Source organism: Echinops telfairi, unplaced genomic scaffold (genome assembly GCF_000313985.2).
Source record: "Echinops telfairi isolate 266 unplaced genomic scaffold, ASM31398v2 ScPeMD7_7468;HRSCAF=8506_0, whole genome shotgun sequence".
Classification (NCBI taxonomy): Eukaryota; Metazoa; Chordata; class Mammalia; order Afrosoricida; family Tenrecidae; genus Echinops; species Echinops telfairi.
Window position 1 is genome coordinate 60,380,808 of NW_022111369.1, and position 18,922 is coordinate 60,399,729.

Below are 18,922 nucleotides of genomic sequence, written 5' to 3' on the forward strand. Positions count from 1 at the left end.
AACAACAAAAACAGTGGCTCTAAATTTAAGGTGATTTTCTTAAAATAAGTCCTTATAATAATGCATTTACTCCAAATTGAAAGATATTTATTCTTAAACGATATTTTTATGAAATTTAACATTATCTGATACTTTACTGCCTTCTTTTATTGTGGATATTTATTATATTCAGTATATAAAAAAAGAAACAAAAACAAACATCGCCATTAATTCGATCCCAACTCATAGTGCCCCCATAGGACAAGGTAAAGTGCCCACGCGGCTTTTCCAGACTGTAACTCTTTAAAGGAGTAGACAGGCGTGTCTTTCCCTGTATAGAGGCTCGTTGCTTTCAACAGTAGGTCTGTGGTTAGCAGCCCAACAAGTAACCACTACGCTACTAAGGCTCCCTCAAAAAAGCATTCCCAGTCCCTCCCCCAAATGACAAACATAAGATAATAGATCATTGCTATATTTTTATTTACTCATACTATATTATGAAAATACATCAACATCACATTTCTAATATATTTTAATGTATATTTTTATTTTTGTTTTGTTGTCATATAGTTAACGTCATACAACTCAGTGGTTTAAGTATATGTAAAAGACTTATGCAGTCATAATTATCAATTTTAGAATACTTTTTTCATTTTTGTAACCATTATCACTAACTCCCCATTATCTTTCACTTACCCTGCCATAAGCCTAAAATTCAAATTCACTGCGATGGAGTCCATGCTGACTCATAGCAATCCTATATGACAGGGCAGAACTGCCGCTGCGTGTCTCTGAAACCACAGGAATAGACAGTTTGATATTTCTCCAAAGAAGTGGCCGATGGTGTCCATCTGATGATATTGTGCTTAACAGCCCAATGCACAACCACCACAGGGTTCCCACGCCATAACCCTAAGGAACGATGAATCTAGTCATCACCGCTATCGATTACCCATCCTGGACTTCAGGTACGGATTCCTAGTGGGTATAAGCGGTTACACGTTGGGCTGACTACAGGGTCAGCAGTGGGAAACCACCCGGCACTCTACCACAGTAACGGGCTACAATCTCAGGAACCTACAGGGGCAGTGGTACCCGGTCTAATATGGGTCGGAGTTTTGTTGGGTAATTCCTATAAAGAAAATCATCCAAAAAATCAGAATAAAATAAAACCCAGAATAATATATCTTTAATAAATCAGGTAATCTTAAAAATAAAGTTGGTGAGCCCTGTACTGTGCAGAACTCTCGTTGTTCCACAAACAATGACTCTCAAAAGGAAGGACTCCTTCATTTCTCATCGTTTTTCTTTCATACGCTACCAGTGATGCATCAGAACTTGACAACAGCAAGGGGGTGGTGGGGCCTACACTCACATCCCTGACCAGGGCAAGGCAAAAAACAAACTCATAAAATAAAAATTCTCCCTTTTGTATAATAGTTGTGTCAGCAATAAAACTGGATAGAAATGCCTCCTGTTTCTCTGAGGACGAGATTTGTTTAAGAAGCCCAACAATAATAAAGCCAACATTTCTTAACATTTGAAATAAGCTACTTCATTAAAAAAGAGGTTTTATATTTTAAAGATTAACTTATGTCCCATCAACCAGATAAAGACAGCTCACACATAGAATTATCTGAAAATACTTTGAAAGCAATCATGGTAAAGATTAGGTCATACGTCTATAAACCTTTTATGTGTAGCCCTAAGTACTGGTAGTTAGTAAGAAGAAATCCATTTACAGCATACTTACATGCAGTAAAGCAGAGGCTAGCAAAAAGATGAAAGATGATAAATGAATAATTAAAGATTTCCTTGATGGTCCTCTTTGAGTATTCTTCATAAAGTGTGTGAAAAGATAGAATTAAAAGATAATGGATTTTTCCCCACAAACATTTTGCAGCCCCATCATATGCAGAATTTTATGGTAAGCATTGTGGAGATACAATAATCAAGACTTGGTTTCTTTAGTCAAGAACTTCATCATCTTTTGAGGAAGCCAGGACACATGTAGATGTTAACTAGCATTCATATCTTTTCTATTTAAGTCTCAGCCATCTGTTTAAGTCAAAATCTTTGAGCCATCCTGTTTTGTTTTTTTCTTCTTCTTTCAACTCACCTAGTCAGACAAGTTATACTCCACTACCTGCCAGACATACACATAGCGTGTGTTTTAGAAAAATCAATAAAGCAACAATAATATGGATGATAATGGCAGGATAATAAAAGTAGGAGATGAACAAATGAAGTATTTCAATAGACCAAAGAGGATTTAAGTAGTACAGGTATCCTTGAGAATGAATAAAAAGAATTAGTTACGGTTGTAAAGGCCCATTGTTCAATTTTATCTCAAAGTGACCGTATAGGACAGAGGAGAACTATTCCACAGGACCCCCAAGATGCGAGTCTCTAGGGAAGGCGACTACCAAATCTCCCTCCCTCTAAGGGTGGGTTCACATGGCGGCCTTCCAATTAGCAGGCGACCATTTAACAATCCGCCACCATTATGGAGAGTTGAGAGTAAGCATGAACACAGAAGAGAGTTAGGAAATGTTAACAACTGCAGCAGTCTCCAAACTAAGACACGATTCTCTAATCATTTACACAGAAGGGAAGCTGCCTAAGGGATGCTGAATCCCTGAAAGTGGATGAGACCACCATTTAAAACGAAAATGGGAGCAAGAAATATACACATTTATTGAAGCAGAGATAGAAGAGGTCATCAGAGAGCAAGGAGCAGGAACACATCACCGTTAGCTAATAAATACAAGAGATAATGGCCTACTAGAGAATAGCTAAGGACATCACTACTCTAAGATAATTTAGCAATGGAAGGCTTAAAAATAAAATTCATTATAAAGAATTCTTAATATATAATATTTTAGCCTTTTAACTATAAAGTTAATATTCTGCGAATATTTCATATGATGTTTAATGAAGGTATAAGAACATTAACAATCTTAATATGGCTTTAAAAGACTTTTATTCAATATAGCCAAGTGATAAAACCAAATTAAACATTATGAAAGTCTGAATAATACACTTCAAAAGTTAGTCATTTCTGAATATGAAATTTTATTCTGAATGATGACCATTTTGAACCCTAGCTGATACCCACATAGGAAAAGTTTTTCATAACAATTTAAAAGAAAAATGCACTTACATAGAATGATGTATCATTATAACACCTACAGATAGTAATCTGAGCCCAACAATTAAATTAAGTCATTATGTCCCTGGCTGAGGGTTCAGAAATAAGCTCTTTGTAACGGAGTAAACAGCAATTGTTGATAGCTGGCATGCATCTTGCTTCTAGACAATGAAGGTGCATACAGGAGTCCCTGGGTGAGGTAACAGGGTTTGCAGCTGCTAAGGAAAATGCCAGGTTCAAATCCATCCAGGAGACCCACCGAAGAAAGACCTTGTGATCTAGTTCCGAAAAAGCAGTCAATGGAAACCCTTGAGAAACGTGAAAAGGGCACATAGACGGAAGGTGAGAAGGCAAGTCAGTGTCAAAAATGTTAAGACTTGACAGCAAATTTCATATCTGTTTTCGAGATATTTTGCATCAGATACACAGGTCATTATAATTCAGAATTGACATGACAGAAATCCATCCCACTGGAAGGAGAATGTGAGACCTCAAGATTTGAAATCATAGAAATCTAAATGTAAATCTGAGTGATAAACTACGTTTTGTAACCCTGATAGCATTTACTCATCCACACCTCATTTATTTCATCTACTAAATTAATCTCACACTTTTCCAACAGTGTTCTTAAGATTAAATAAGATGATGCATGTAAAGTATATATTGTGTCCATGGCAGGATGTAATTGAAAAACAACCGGGTTCCCCCATTAGCAGTAAGCGTTGAAAAACAAGTCCAGATCATACTGACGTCCCCCACCCCCCACCCCCATGGCACAAACATGAGTAGATTTACCACTGAACTGCTAGCCAAAACGTTGGTGGTGTGAGCCCACCCCGAGGTGACCCAGAAGCAGGCTTGAGGATGTGCTTTGAAAGGTCACCGGGTTGAAAACCCTGTGAAGCAGTTGTCCTCCGCTCACCTGGGGTCCCTGAGTTGGCATCAACTTGAGGGAAACTGACAACAATGACACAAACCAGCAAAAAAGGTGGTTTTTTTAAATTCATGTCTTGGTTCAGGCCTTTTCCTCGGGGTGTTTGGGACGCTGTCTAGTGTCCTAGACATGGAGTTCCACTCTATTTTCAGCTATTAATTATACTGACTTAATAATTTATCATCTAGTTTTAAATGTGAGAACTCATACCCATGAATTACAAATAAGGCCCAAAAAGGTAAGAAATATTTTTTAAAGAATTCCTATTCAAGGATGTCCAAGGGAACCTGTGTATAGACCCGTGGTGGCTAATTGGCTACATGATTAGCAGCTACTCATAAGGTCAGTGGTTTGAGCCCACCAGCCTTTGGAAGATTTAAAGGTTTGGAGATCCAGAGCATCAGGCTTTCTCTGTCCTACAGATGCCAGCGCATTTTTCTTTCATCTATGGTAGTCTACGCAATATATACAGAGACTTCAAGTAGATCCTGCAAAGCCAGAATATAGCTTAGAAGGGAGGAAAAGAAAAAAGAAAATTGAAAAGGCACATAGATGGAAGGTGTGAGGGCAATTCAGAGTGTCAAAAACGTAAGACTTCACAGCAATTTTCATACATATTTTGAACACTGCAATATCTAGACATCAATAGATAATCCATGTTGAAGGTTTCACAGGTTAGGTTGACTCCCGACTTTTTATAGGACAACAAAAGGCAAACTAACTTTTCTTTTAAGAGTTTCTATTTACAGATGGAGGAGCTGTGCCATCTTTTCACAGGATTCAAACACGATCATTTTAATGGAGGAGTTCCAACTCTGACAGACACATTTTGGGATTCAGAACATTTGAATCTGTATACCAAACTCACCACCAGTCAGTCAATTGTCACCCATAGCAAGCCTGTAGTAAGACACAGTAGAACTTCTCTTGCAGAGTGGATGGTGGGCTCGAATAGCTGACCTCATGGTTAGCAGTCAAACACATAACCCACTATGCCATCAGGCTCTTTAGTTTATTGTACAGTAACTCTTATTTCTGGCCCCTTTTTAAGATAACAAAATGGGATTGCCTGCTATCCAGTTCCCAATAAAAGTAAAGTGATACAGAGAAAATTCTAAGTCCATGTAATTTATACTGTTTAGATAGATATTTGGACTAAAGGACACTATGTGAAGTATAACTTGACCTAAATATTTAATTCAATGCAAACTACTTTAAATAAAGCCAGAATGCACTTCCTCTATCTCAGGCTAGCTAACACCATATTAAGATATCCTGCTGTTTTCATAGGTGAGCAGAATGAGAAGTGGTGCATAGCATATTTCTGTATCTTAAAAACTAGAATTGATAGGGGAAATCTAGTACCATTTTTAGAATCAGTAGGTCAAATATACCCAGACAGAGTCCAACATTTGAGGCATTAAAATGTGCTGGCCAGTATTATCGTATTTATATTCATATTCTATTGCTTCATAACAAATATTGAAAACTAAAATATTAGTTAATTGCTTCATGAAAAACACAAACCTAGCAGGACCAAGTTCTCAGTTCAGAGTATTAGAAGACTGAAATCAAAGGGCCAAGCACCATTCCATCCCAGAGACTCTGCAGAAAATCAAAAGGTGAGCAAGGAATTGACCTCTAATGAATACCTACCACAAGCCCAGGACTTTTATGAGCATGTTACATAATTTCATTTGTCCATAGTACCATTCCTGTGAAGAGCTGGTGGCACAGTGGTTCCCTGTTGTGCTGCTAACCAAAAGAGGTCAGCCGTTTGAAACCACTAGCCACTCTGTCGGAGAAAGACCAGACTTTCTACTCCTGCAAAGAATTGCAGTCTCAGAAACCCACACGAGCAGTTCTACCCTGTCCTACAAGGTCACTGTGAGTGGAAATTTACTCAATCGCAGTGAGTTTGGTTAGGTTTTCTTTGAACCATTCCTGTGAAGGTTCATCATCTTATATCTATTTTGCCTATGAAGAAACTGATTCTCAGAGAAAATATATATCAGGAATAACACCAACTAGTTAAGAACAATTGATGCCAGGCTACCAACATTGGTTTATCACACATTAAAATTGATTCTCTCTCCAAAGTACACTATGCTAGCTCATAAGATTAACATAGACCAAATAGGAAACAAAAGAAAAGAAAGCAATTTTAGTCTAATGCATTTAGAAGGATAAAGAACTCTTGTTCTCAATATCATTTCACTTACTTTCTTGTCTTGCTCCTTTTTCAGATGTCCAATTTTTAAATTTTGACTTACAGTTGAATTTCCTTATTTCACATGAGTGCATTATTCAATCCACAAAATAAGTGCCTACCTATTAGATGCCAAGCAATATTGGAGTTATCTATGCCTCATAGTCTTCTTGTGTCCTTTTTACCAGCTATTCATGATAACATGGTAACAGCAAAAGCTCTGATACACATTAAATGAGATGCAAATTCAGCAGATTTAGAGTCAAACACTCTGGGTGTAATTCACAATGCCCTTAGAGGTTTTCCGCTAATAACTGCCATTTCTGTACCTCCAAACCTAAACTCAGATCTAAGACTAGGATATATGTCAATGTCAAGAGTGAACACTGAAAGTGACCCTGAGAGCGCCTAAGTAACAGAGGATGGTTGCAAACAATCCTCCCCATGCCAGAAGTGCTGATGCAGAAGCTAATGCCTCCCCAATTGTAATAAATAATGACTCCCATACTCTAAAACGTTCTGGAGGCATAGTGGTTAAGCATTGGGTTTTGACTTGTAAGGTCAGCAGTTCAAAACTGCCACCTGCTCTTCAGGAGAAAGATGGGGCTTTTTACTCCTGTAAATGGCTACAGTCTTGAAACTCATTGGGGTAGTTCTACCCTGTCCTATAGTCTCACTATGAGTCAGGATTGACCCAAAGGCAGTGAGATTTTTGTTTTGTTTTGTTTTTCCATACTCTAAGAATAGAATGGTCTTCCTTGCAATTAACCACTTTGGTGAGTCTAGGGTTTCCTAATTCTAGATGGATTAGACTAGAGGATGATTCCTCAATTGGAATGCCCACTGTATTACGAAATAGTTGCATGACAAGACGAGTAATCAGTACCTGGCTCTCATTTTCTTAATAGTAAATTAAAGATCTCCAAAACATCTACCTCTTGGGACTTACAATGAACGAAAGTTAAATCATAAAGTCCTCATCATTGTCACCTACTGCTGTCAAGTCTATTCTGACTCATAGTGATCCTGCAGAACAAAGTAGAACTTCTCCAGAGGATTGCCAACAATGTACATGTCTATGGGAGAAGATTGCCACATCTTTTCCCCATGGAAATGGTGGTGAGTTCAAACCAATGACCTTTGGGGTAGCAGCTAAATCCATTAACCAATGCACTCCCCAGGACTTCTCTTAGCATTGCATCTGACATAAAGCTATGTTATATGTTATGAACATATGGTTAGCATCATTTTAATAGTGTGAGTGTCATATATGAAAGACTACACTGACCCAAGAGCTCAACGCTAGGACCCACCCAGCAGATTAGAGGGAAAAAGAATTGAGGAAACATTTGAAAGTCTGTAAGAAGGCTGCAGTGTAGCAACGATGAAGCATACAACTTTCCTCTAGTTCCTAAATGCTTCCTCGCCCCAGCCCCCCTATCATGATCCCAATTCTACCTTGCAAGTTTGGCTAGAGCAGCGGATATACACTGGTACAGATAGGAACTGGAAACACAGGGAATCCAGGGCAATGATCGCTTCAGGACCAGTGGTGAGAGTGGCGATATGGGGAGGGTGGGGTGGAAAGGGAACTGATTACAAGGATCTACATATAACCTCCTCCCTAGGGGACAGAAAACAGAAAAGTGGGTGAAGGGAGACGTCGGACAGTGTAACATATGACAAAATAATAATAATTTATAAATTATCGAGCATTCATGAGGGAGGAAGGGGAAAAATGAGGAGTTGATACCAAGAGCTCAGGTAGAAAGCAAATGTTTTCAGAATGATAATGGCAACAGATGTACAAATGTGGTTCACACAATGTATGTATGGATGGATTATGATAAGATTTGTACGAGTCCCCAATAAAATTATTTTTTTTAATTTATAATAATTTTACACATTTTAATATTAAATTTTAGATGTGTGCTACTCAAGCTTTTGAAATAAATTTTGGTGGTTATGTTTTTCCACAATTACTAACTAGTAACTTTTCCACAGAACACACTTCTGTACACCCTACAGACAAGAGAGACCATGAGGCTTAAGTTCATGATCATTGCACACACAACCTCCAGCAAAGAGGGCCACTGTTAGAAGGCCACTACCAGAAGGCCCTCTATGTTAGTCCTTTTTATGAGAGGAACTCCATAATGGTTCTAAATGGTTGTGATAGGAACTCTCTTAATGGTTCTAAACGTGTTTATGCTACTGAATGAAGGTTCAGCACCACAACTGAACCCACACAGCAATCAACATTGTTTCTGAGAAAGAGAATTCACCATTGGCAATGTCAGAAACCTAACGCACTAAATTGTAGAGCTGAAACTTATAGACATATGCACAAAATGGATATGGAAACCAAAAATAATAGCTAGCTACCCAAATAATGCATATTTCTCCATTGTGATGCACTTGACAGTTGAATTCATAGACATAATCCATTTCCCCACAGTGAATTCTAGGTTTTGTGCCAGACACTGAGGATGCAGCCAAAAGCAAGATGCACATGCACTCTCCTCCTCCCCCACTGAATGACATGCTAGCTGGCAATTATCATTGCAGAGGTTTGAAACTGCAGGGTAACACTTAAAGGACTACCTCCTAAAAACCTGCAATTCAGGCGAAACTTCACAGTCCAAATGACAAATTTCTTTATTCTAGGTAGCTAGGGAAAGGCGGCTTTGAATATTTGTAAAGTCACCTGTTTGTCAACCGCATAACCCTAACCAGAAAAACTCTTCCCACGTTGCGCACAAAAAAGAGCTGTTGAATTAATATCTTGCCTCCAAAAGATATGACCGGCCTCCTCACACGGTGGTCATCATCAGTCACTCCTGACGGTGAGGTGCTTCTAATTGCCATTAGGAAGGTTGTGAAAGCTACAGGTGCCCTCAAGTAGTATATCTCTCACTCGGGTGTCCATCATTAATGTTTTACTGGGATACTGCATCCACACCCACCGGCAACAGCCTGGCACCCAGTTTCATGGAGGGCAGACACTGTGGCACTCAGGCAATACCCTACCCCCACCCCCATTCGGCCCTCCACCAGTCTCTGATGCCACAGACGCCCAGATTGGCTACAAGAATCTCCACTCTCTTAGGCAAACACATAGTTTTATTTGCTTATTACCAAGTACCAGGATATTACCAAGGTTCACCCATGGCTCCTTAATTATGGCTTATACCTTTATTATACACATCTAATCAGTAATAGCATTTTTAGAGTTGCATTAAATTAATGAGGCCAAAATTCACTTCTGGAAATGTCATGAAAAATGCACAGCATATGCATGTATGTACTATAGAAGAAAGGTTTATATATTTTCATACACTCTATATGTGTCTGAATTATGTACATGGGTATGCTATTAGCAAAGCAATATGGCATATAATCAAATCTAATTTTTATTAAAGTCTAGTGATACAAACACTAGGATAGGACTAGTTTTATATGAGGATAATATATACAGTTCAGAATAAATAACCTCTGACTAAATGCGATTTCTGAATCCAAGAATAAGTCATGATCCTCCTCACAGGGAGGCTGCGGCTCAATTTCAATGTCTGAGAGAATGTGAACTTAGGTCACCGGATCTACCATTTTGAAAACAGAAGAGAGAATTCCACATTTTCAGCGAAAATGTCCTGGATGTTTGAAATCAATTATTTAAAAATTTTCCAAAGCCAATTGTAATAGATGATTTTTTGTCAACTTGAAGATGTATGAAAGTGTAGAAGTGCAATCCAACCTGTCAATCAAGTCAAAGCCTGATGAAGCCTCTATTGGCATTCTTTCTAATAAGTAGGGGAATGGGGGGGGGATAGAAGAAGGGATACAATTAAGAATTACCTTCCTGCTTCAAAGACTGTCGTTGGCCTGGAGAGCTGTTGGAGCCCCTGCTGTTTCCACAGACCTTAGATCCATATGACTCTGCACTCACTGGCCTGTGACCGTTCTGCCTCCCAGTCCAACATCCGGAGTCAATGGCATGCGGCCATGGGAGTCTGAAGAAGGACTTAGACACTAGCATTGGCTCTACAGACTTGAATCAGACTGAACTGGTGTGCCTTCTTAATGTAAAATTGCTTCTTAATATACAGAGTTTTCTTAAACAGAGATGAGTTTTACTAGATTTGTTTCTCAAGTCAACCCAGCCTAAGCGCATCAATCGAATTGCTTTCTGTATATTAAAGAGTAACAGAATTTCAGGGAGAAAACAAGAAATAAAACAAATTTTAAAGTTTTTATTGGATGGAATTATTTTTGCTCTTTTAGCTTGACAGATACTGATGCTATTAACCATGCAAAAGAACCTCAAGTTAAAGAGGAGGAGACAAAATTATAAGTTTGGTTTTCTAGGAGTTGGAGAGAGTCACATAAAAAAGACATAGTTTATCTTTTGTCTGCGCTTCTGTTCAACAAATATTTCTCTATTTACTACTTCCTATAAACATTATACATAGTATTAGGGACAGAATATCAAACAAGGAGTCATAAATCTCTGCATTAAGGTGTCTTAGATTACAGTAACATACATTTACAATAACAAACATATCTTTACTATAAAACACAATGTTTTAGCAGATATAATCATGGATGGCTTCTCATTAGAGATGTGGAAATGTAAAAGTCATAGAAAACCTTTAAAAAATACAGACAGCTAGAATTTGAAAAATAAAGATGTATTACCAACAGAGGCACTAGTCTGTGTAATGCCCCGTAAGCTAGAAAAATATCTCAATGAAGCTAAAAAATGAAAATGAATACAATGCCAGCCAATCTGATGACCTTGCACAAGACAGTAATGAAGGGTGAGAGACAAGGCCGAAACTGTGAGCAGAGGCAGGAGCATATATGACTGTATAAATTATTTCAAGTGCTCCTGGACTTGATCCTAAATATTGTGTGTTTCTTAGAAAATACTCTATTTGGGCAATACCATGGGAAAATGTATATCAGAAAACAGGGTAAGGTCCAGCGTTAGTGATGTAGGGATTACGGACACCTGCTGCACATAACTTCTTTAAAGTGCTGAAGAGCAAGTACTGAACTCTTTGAAGACCAAGGTGTATCTGACCCAAACTATGGCATTTTCAATGGCATCTGGGCATGTGACAGTCAGGCCATCAATAAGGAAAAGCACAGAAGAAGTGATGCATTGGAGTGCTGGCGCTGGTGCAGTAGATTGAGAGCGCTGTGCACTGCCAAAAGAAAACAAGCCTGCCTTAGACGACGTACAGACAGAATGTTCCTTAGAAGCGAGTCTGGCAAGACTTGACCTCACTGATTTTGGACATCTTATCAGGAGACACCAGTCCCTGGAAAAGAACATCATGCTTGTTAAAGTAGAAGATGTGCCCCAAACTGAAGGAAGACCCTCTATCAGATGGATTGACACCGTGGATGTCAATGGGCTCAAATATAACAATTGTGAGGATGACGCAGGACCGAAAAGGGTTTCTTTCTGCTGTGTGGAACATTTCTGAGTGGCACCTAACAATAAATTATATTAGATGATATTGTAAGGATCCCTGGAGGTTATGTGAGATAAGGCACTGCCAACCATAAATTTGGAAGGTCAAACCACAAGTTCCTTTGAGGGTGGATTAAAATAATTAAAACGTTCCCTTAAAGATACACACTTCCGTAAACCCTGAAGAATAGTTCTTCACATAGTTCTGGCACTATGCGTCATAATTAACTCAATGGCAATGCATTTTATTTTTGTAGATATTTTAAGAATATTTGGTAGTACAACGGTTAATGTGCTTACTCCTAACCAAAATGGCATCAAGATAAACACTCACCAGCTGCTCTATAGGAGTAAGATGTGGAAGATTGCTTACATTAAAAATAATAAGAATAAGATTTAGAACCTTGAAAACCTTGTAAGGCAGGTATATTCTGTTCTATACAGTTGATATAGGTTGGAATAGATTGGAAAGCTAGAAATATGGGGTTTTGTTTCTTTTGCTATGAGGATATTTTGGGGAGGCATTGGTTTAATTTTTGGTTTGGGTTGATAGTAGAGGCTGCAGAATTGAGATTTCCTTAAAGCGGGAAAACAATGAGAGTTAACCTTGGGAAACCAAAGTGAACCATGTTTAAGAACTGAGAAAATGCGAAGAAACAAAAGAATCAGATGGCTAAAGGACACAGAGACACAAGAAGCAAGGGAAAGTAAAAATACTGAGGACAAAGTAGGTATAGTTTAGAGAGGAGAGGGAGCCCCTGGTGGGAAGCAGAGTGAAGAATGAACTTGGAAGACACGTTGCCATTTGCATAACAAGTATAAAGAGTGCAGCACAATTTTTAAAAACATAAGCACTGGAACGTATAGTTTGGTACATTTATCACTAAGTCACTTGTGCAAACCACTTCCTACTCAAATTTTACTCTGCTCTAAGAGAAACTCTTAATTGGCCTTGATGTTTTCATGTAATGGAAGTAAGTATCAAGTGTTGTACGATCTCTAATTGCTGGGATTTTAAAAAAAGTTTGTATATTCACCTAGGCTTAACAAACTAGACGGCTTACCAGCTCTATTCCACTAACTTGCGTTCAAGTTTCATACTCCCATCCTTCTATTTCTCCTTAATGAAGGAAAAATTGGCTTTAGATTTCTGTTCCAAGAACCTTGTTTCTGATCTATTTGTCTTGAAACAAGCCAGGGAGAAAGAAAGCACCCTTAGACATTATAGATCATTCATTGGTTCCCTGTTCTTCATATTTTAGAAACTGAGGCATAGAGTTAATAATTGATTCTTTTGAGATTATAACATTTATGAAAAGTGAGTAAAATAATCACATATGAACCAATGTTGTTTATACTCTTTTAAACTGCTTTGTCACCCAAAGAGCCCCTAATCAAAATAAATACCTTTTCTCCTATTAGTAAGTCTTAAAACATTAAAATATCATCAATTATGAACCAACTTAGGATCCTCTAGTTTTATGATACAGTATCTGACAGGCATTATAATATAAATCATGTATAATAATTTTGAAAGAAAAACATGCATTTTATCCATGCAAAAGTAAAATGCTAAAACACTTGTATAAAACATAAAGTACTTTAAAGAGCTCTATTAGTTTTCTATTTCAAGATTATATATTTATATATTATAATCTTATTTACAACACCACAAAGAATAAAATTATTTGTATAAAAATTTATAACAAATAAATAAGATTCATTTCATAAACCTTTATCAGCTCCCCCCTACAAGCTAGTTAATTCCAATTCCAAATACATTTATATAAAGAAAAGTTCAAATAACACCATGATGTTATAACACTATTTTAATTTTTCCATGTGTATAAACATGTCTTATTTATAGAGTGTGATACAATTAAAGTTCACTGATGACTGGTTAGAGAACTGTTGCTTAAGATGTACAGCATATTCACAAAAATAATGGGCAATCTGAAACTTATTAGTGATTTTTGAAAAGCAAATTGTAATGATTATCTACATCATATTCTTATAAGCACAGCATTTATTACTGCCAATTTTCAGAAACATAAATTATAAATTCCTAAATACCAGAGAAAACAGTGGTGATAATAATAACAACAACAACTAACATTCATTGAGCACTAACAGAGCACGCTCTCTTCAGTGTATAATATTCTACAAATGCCCCCTAGGGTTGTACAGGGCAGCACTTCCTTAATACACAGAGTGGGGTCATTAACACTGAGGGCTTGCTAATGCAGAATCTTGAACTCCACTAAGAGATCCTAGGAATTCAACAGCACAAATAGTCAAGAAATTAAATGCCACATTATATTAGGTAAATGAAATCAGTGAAAAATCAAAGACCACATTACATTTGATAAATCTGGTACACAAGACCTCTGTGGGATGTTGAATAACAAGAATGTCACTTTGAGGATTACACTGGACCTGGCCAAAGACACGATAAATTCAATCACCTCATATACATGTGGAAGTTGGACACTGAATAAGGGAGACCAAAAAAGAATTCATGAATTTGAATGACTGAGATATAGTTAATTAATATTGCTAGCCATAAACTCTTTTGCATTGTACATAAGAATCCTAGCCATAAATGCTTATGCAATGTATACAATTCTGGACTCTATGTCTGTGGCATCTGAATTATGGTGCTGGGGAAGAATATTGAAAATACCATGACAAGCTGAAATTATATCACTTATGTACATCAAACTATATCATCAGAGGAGTAAAATGAAAGCCCACAGATTAAGAAAAACTTTTTACTAACAACACATCAGACAAGAATCTAATGATCAAAATATACAGTACTCTACAACAGCTCAATAAGAAAATGACAAACTGCCCAATTAAGAAGTGGGAAAAAGACATCAACGGACAGTGCACCAAAAATGAAGTACCAATGGCTCACAAGCATATGAAGAAATGAGTAGCCATCCAGGAGACACAAATTAAAACGACAATGAGATACCACTTCACACCTGCAATGCTAACCCAATTCAAAAAAACAGATCACAACAAATGCTGGAGAAGATGTGGAGAGAGTGCATACTGTTGGTGGACTTGTAAACACATACAGCCACTATAGAAAATGATATGGCGACACTTAATACACCTGGGGATTGAGATACCATATGATCCAGCAATACCTCTATTAGACATACCAGGGGGAACCAAAAAAACAAAAACAAAATTGGAATTTTTATGCAAAGTTATGTATTTAAAATTTTTTTACAAAACAACCTTATCACCTTTAGAATACTCTCCATTACACTTAATATATTTGTCAAATCAGTGATTCTATTATTGGAAACGTTTGTCAACCTCATCTGTTTGGATGACTGATGGCACCTCCCTCGTGTTTTTCTTCACCTCTTCTATGGCTTCAAATTGCCATCCTTTCACATCCCTCTTCACTCAAAGAAACAAAAGGAAGTCCTAGTGAGTGAGGTCATGTGAGTCAGGTGCGTGGGGCAAGAGAGGCATGTTGTTTTTTGTCAAAAACTGGTGCACTGAGATGGCTGCATGAGCAGGTGCATTGTCGTTGTGGATAAACCAGCCCCCTGTCTGGGAAATCAGACCTTCTTTGTCTCACACTGTCAGGCAATCTTTTCAGAACCTCTAAATAGAAAGCTTGATTAACAGTCTGACCTGGTGGAACAAACTCCAAATGCACTATCCCCCTCAGATCAAAAAAACAAATGAGCATTTTCTTGATCTTTGATTTCACTTGACAAGTTTTTGTGGGTGAGGTTATGATTGCATCTTCCACTGGGTTGATTGATGTTTGCTTTTGGGGTCATAAGAATAGCACCATATCTCCACATCAGTAATGACCTTGGAAAAAAGTCTGGGTCACTTCGGAGCTGTTCTTTCAAAGCACGCCATGTTTCCACTTGACTCTCTTTTTCCTGGACAATCAAAACCTGAGGCACAAATTTCACAGTGACCCTTCTCATTCCCAAATCTTTCATTAAAATCTGTTAAACCAAGCTCCAAGATAGTCCAGATAATTTCTCCATCTCTTCAATGGGCTGTCGTCAGTCATTGAGCACAAGTGCATGAATTTTCAACCATTCAGGAAGCTGATGGACATCCAGAATGAGGTTTGTCATCAATCGACATTTCACCTATTTTTAAAATGAAAAAAATACTCATACACTTCAATTTTTTCTCAAAGCACTGTCCTTGCAAGCTATGTTCAACACCACAACAGTTTCTGTGGCATTTTTCCCAAGCAGGAAACAAAATTTCACAGCCACATGCTGTTCTCATTCATAAATCAACCATCACAAAAAAACGAGGTTCAAGCAAAACCACTTTTATGAAAAAATGCATTGTGACCACAGAGAACCTTCTCCCAAAGACACCACTGGTTGCACTAACTCAAAGCGATTTGCTGGATGCTTGCCTAGCAGGAAAAATTCGTACTACAAAATCTCTGTCCAGCAGAGGTTTTCTTCTGTTTGTTTGTTTGTTTTGTGTGAGGGGGGCGGCTCTGCCCTCATAGAACCCAAAGAAATCAAGGCACAACCCAAGTGGATGTATGTGCTCCCATGTTTATAACAACACAGTTCACAAAAGCAAGAAACTGGAATCGGTCCAAATGCCCAACAGTGTAAGAATGAATAAAGAAACTGTGGTACATACACATAATGCATCCCTTAAAAACAGTGGTGAAAGCATGGCATGGAAAGACCTGGAAACCATTATGCTGAATGAAGTTAGTCAGTCACAAAAGGGCAAATACTGTATGCATCTACTCTTATAAAGAGAAACACCAAGTACACAAATCTTGGAGACCAAATCCAAAACAAAGGAGCAGAAAGTCTTCGCACTGCTCATGAGCCATACATTACACCCCTGACGCGCCCTTCACAAGAACAACCTTGGAAGAGCAGACTTCACATCAGCTGGGGTCATCCTTCACGGAGCGGGAAAGGGCGGTGAGCATCCACTTGTTGCCGTACAACACTGAGACAAGGCTGCGGCATATCAACAGGTTCTCCAGAGACATGAGAGGAGAACCTTACTGGAAAATCAGTGACAACCAGGGGAGAGGCACATCTACATGTCACAGGAGGCACTTACGTGTCTGTTGGGGGTATGATGGGTATATGGGTAGGAGCAACCTCACATTGAGAAGGGATGCTACACAGTAACTGCAGAAAACTGCAGGGGAGAATAAAACTGGTGTTATATTCCTGGGTAAACACTCAATACGCTTCTACATAACCCTCAGGGAACCACGCGTTGGACTACACACAAGGACGCCCTTCGATGCTGGCCTTACAGGGAACTTGGCATTCCCTCAAGGGTCATGCTGGAAGGAATTGACATGGAAGCTTGACTGAACTGGGCCCTACCTCACAACGATCTACATCCCTTGGACTTAGGACTAAAGCTCCCTGATGTAAGAGGAAGCAAGACATGGCCACCTCAAGACTGTTGAAAGGGCGGTCGTTGGACCTCGGATGGGCCACCTGGTTTAGGGACATTCAATGTAAAGGGACCTAGATCCACCATATATTGAGAACATTAACTATCCCCCTGCATTAATGTGACAGTTATTAATCTGATAGGCAAGGACCTGGCCTTGTAGGAAATGATAAAGTAAAATTTCCCCCAGCACCAGTCCCCATTCTCAAGGTAAACAGCACTCAGTCAATTAATAATCATTCTGTACAAAGCAACATCTCATGGATTGCATCTCGCAGTTATACTATACACACATAAACTTCTTATATTAGCAGTACCTTGAACTCTACGACATTGGATAAAATATTGATGTCACCCATGCAATCACCTTATACCCCAGGGGGATGATTCACAATGTTTTTCTTTTTCGCTTGTTCTTTATATTTTGCTTTTTTCTGTATTTTGGAGCTCCCCCTCCCTTTTCATTTCTGTCTTTGTCTATGTTTTCTTTGGTTGGTGTTCTTGTTGGTGTAGGTTTTTATTTTTGTTATGACTGCCAAAGTGAACCAGATTTGATCATCTCCACTGGATCAGCAGCTGGATTCTGGGGTCCCACTTAATTATATCCCCAATTCAGGAACAGTTTATTCTTATAACATAGCCCTGCTCAATACGCATCTTCATGAAGAGATCACTGAAGATAAGGGTGCTACAGCAAAATGCAGTGAAGAAAGCATACGGTATTCCCCTATCAAGTGGAATAGCATATGGGGTCTTGTATTCAAACATGCAGATATCTAAGTGAGGCGTGAACTAAGTCCATGTGGAAGAAGCACACCAACCTGCATGATCCAAATACGACAATAACAAACTCCGGATATGACGAAGGGTAAGTGTCAGAGCTTAAATTTTGAACACCCGGTTTCTAGAAGGCAATGGAGAACAGTACAAGCCCGAAGTATTTAGCCAGATTATGCCTCTGGGCACAGGAATCAAACAGCTTTACTATCAGGTAGAGACTAATGTGAACTTGATTATGGTGGATCAAACTATAGTAGGATATGATCCTTGGCCAGTAGACCTCCCTCTTGAACCAAGCTAAATTTTCTCTAAGCTAAAATATTTTTGCTTGTTTCACAACAGAAATTTCTTTTCAGGCCTTTTTAATATTGTTAGCAGTCTTATCTTTCTTACTCTTTTTTTAATCTTTATATTATTATGCTTATTACATTACTTTCTTCTTTCTGCTTCATTTTGTTTTTAGTTGTCATTGTTTTTGTTAGGTTTCCTAGCTTATGAAACATAGAAAGAATGGATGAATAGAGACAATAACCGATTAATGGTTTATATTAATATAAACTGGGTGGGGAGGCTGAGAGGAGTGGGGGAGCAAACCATGAATGTGGGAGGGGGAGGTACATTAGAACTGCTGTCAGCAGTTCAAAACTACCAGCTATTCCCTGTACTATGGAGTCTCTATGCATAGACACTGACTCAATAGCAGCGGATTTGTTCGCCGTTGCCTTCCAGAAATTGACTTAGTTCACACCTCACGTTGAGGATCTGGTGCACTTTGATCCTCAAAGTGGCATTTTTACTCTTTAACATTTTAAGCACATGCTGCTGCACAAGGCATTTGTTTTCCCAGCTGCCTTCCTCGTTGGAAAGAATTAGGAGGTAAAGGTAGAAATCAGCTGCTGGGGAAGGATCCCTCCACCGCCATGAAAGAAAGACATAGTG

At 38.4% G+C, this 18,922-nt stretch overlaps 1 protein-coding gene across 1 annotated transcript in view; it reads right to left on the minus strand.

Moving 5' to 3' along the window:
• The window catches only part of GABRA2 (gamma-aminobutyric acid type A receptor subunit alpha2), a 212,306-nt gene that overhangs the window by 175,996 nt on the left and 17,388 nt on the right, over nucleotides 1-18,922 (minus strand). The gene's annotated exons all lie outside the window — the stretch shown is intronic.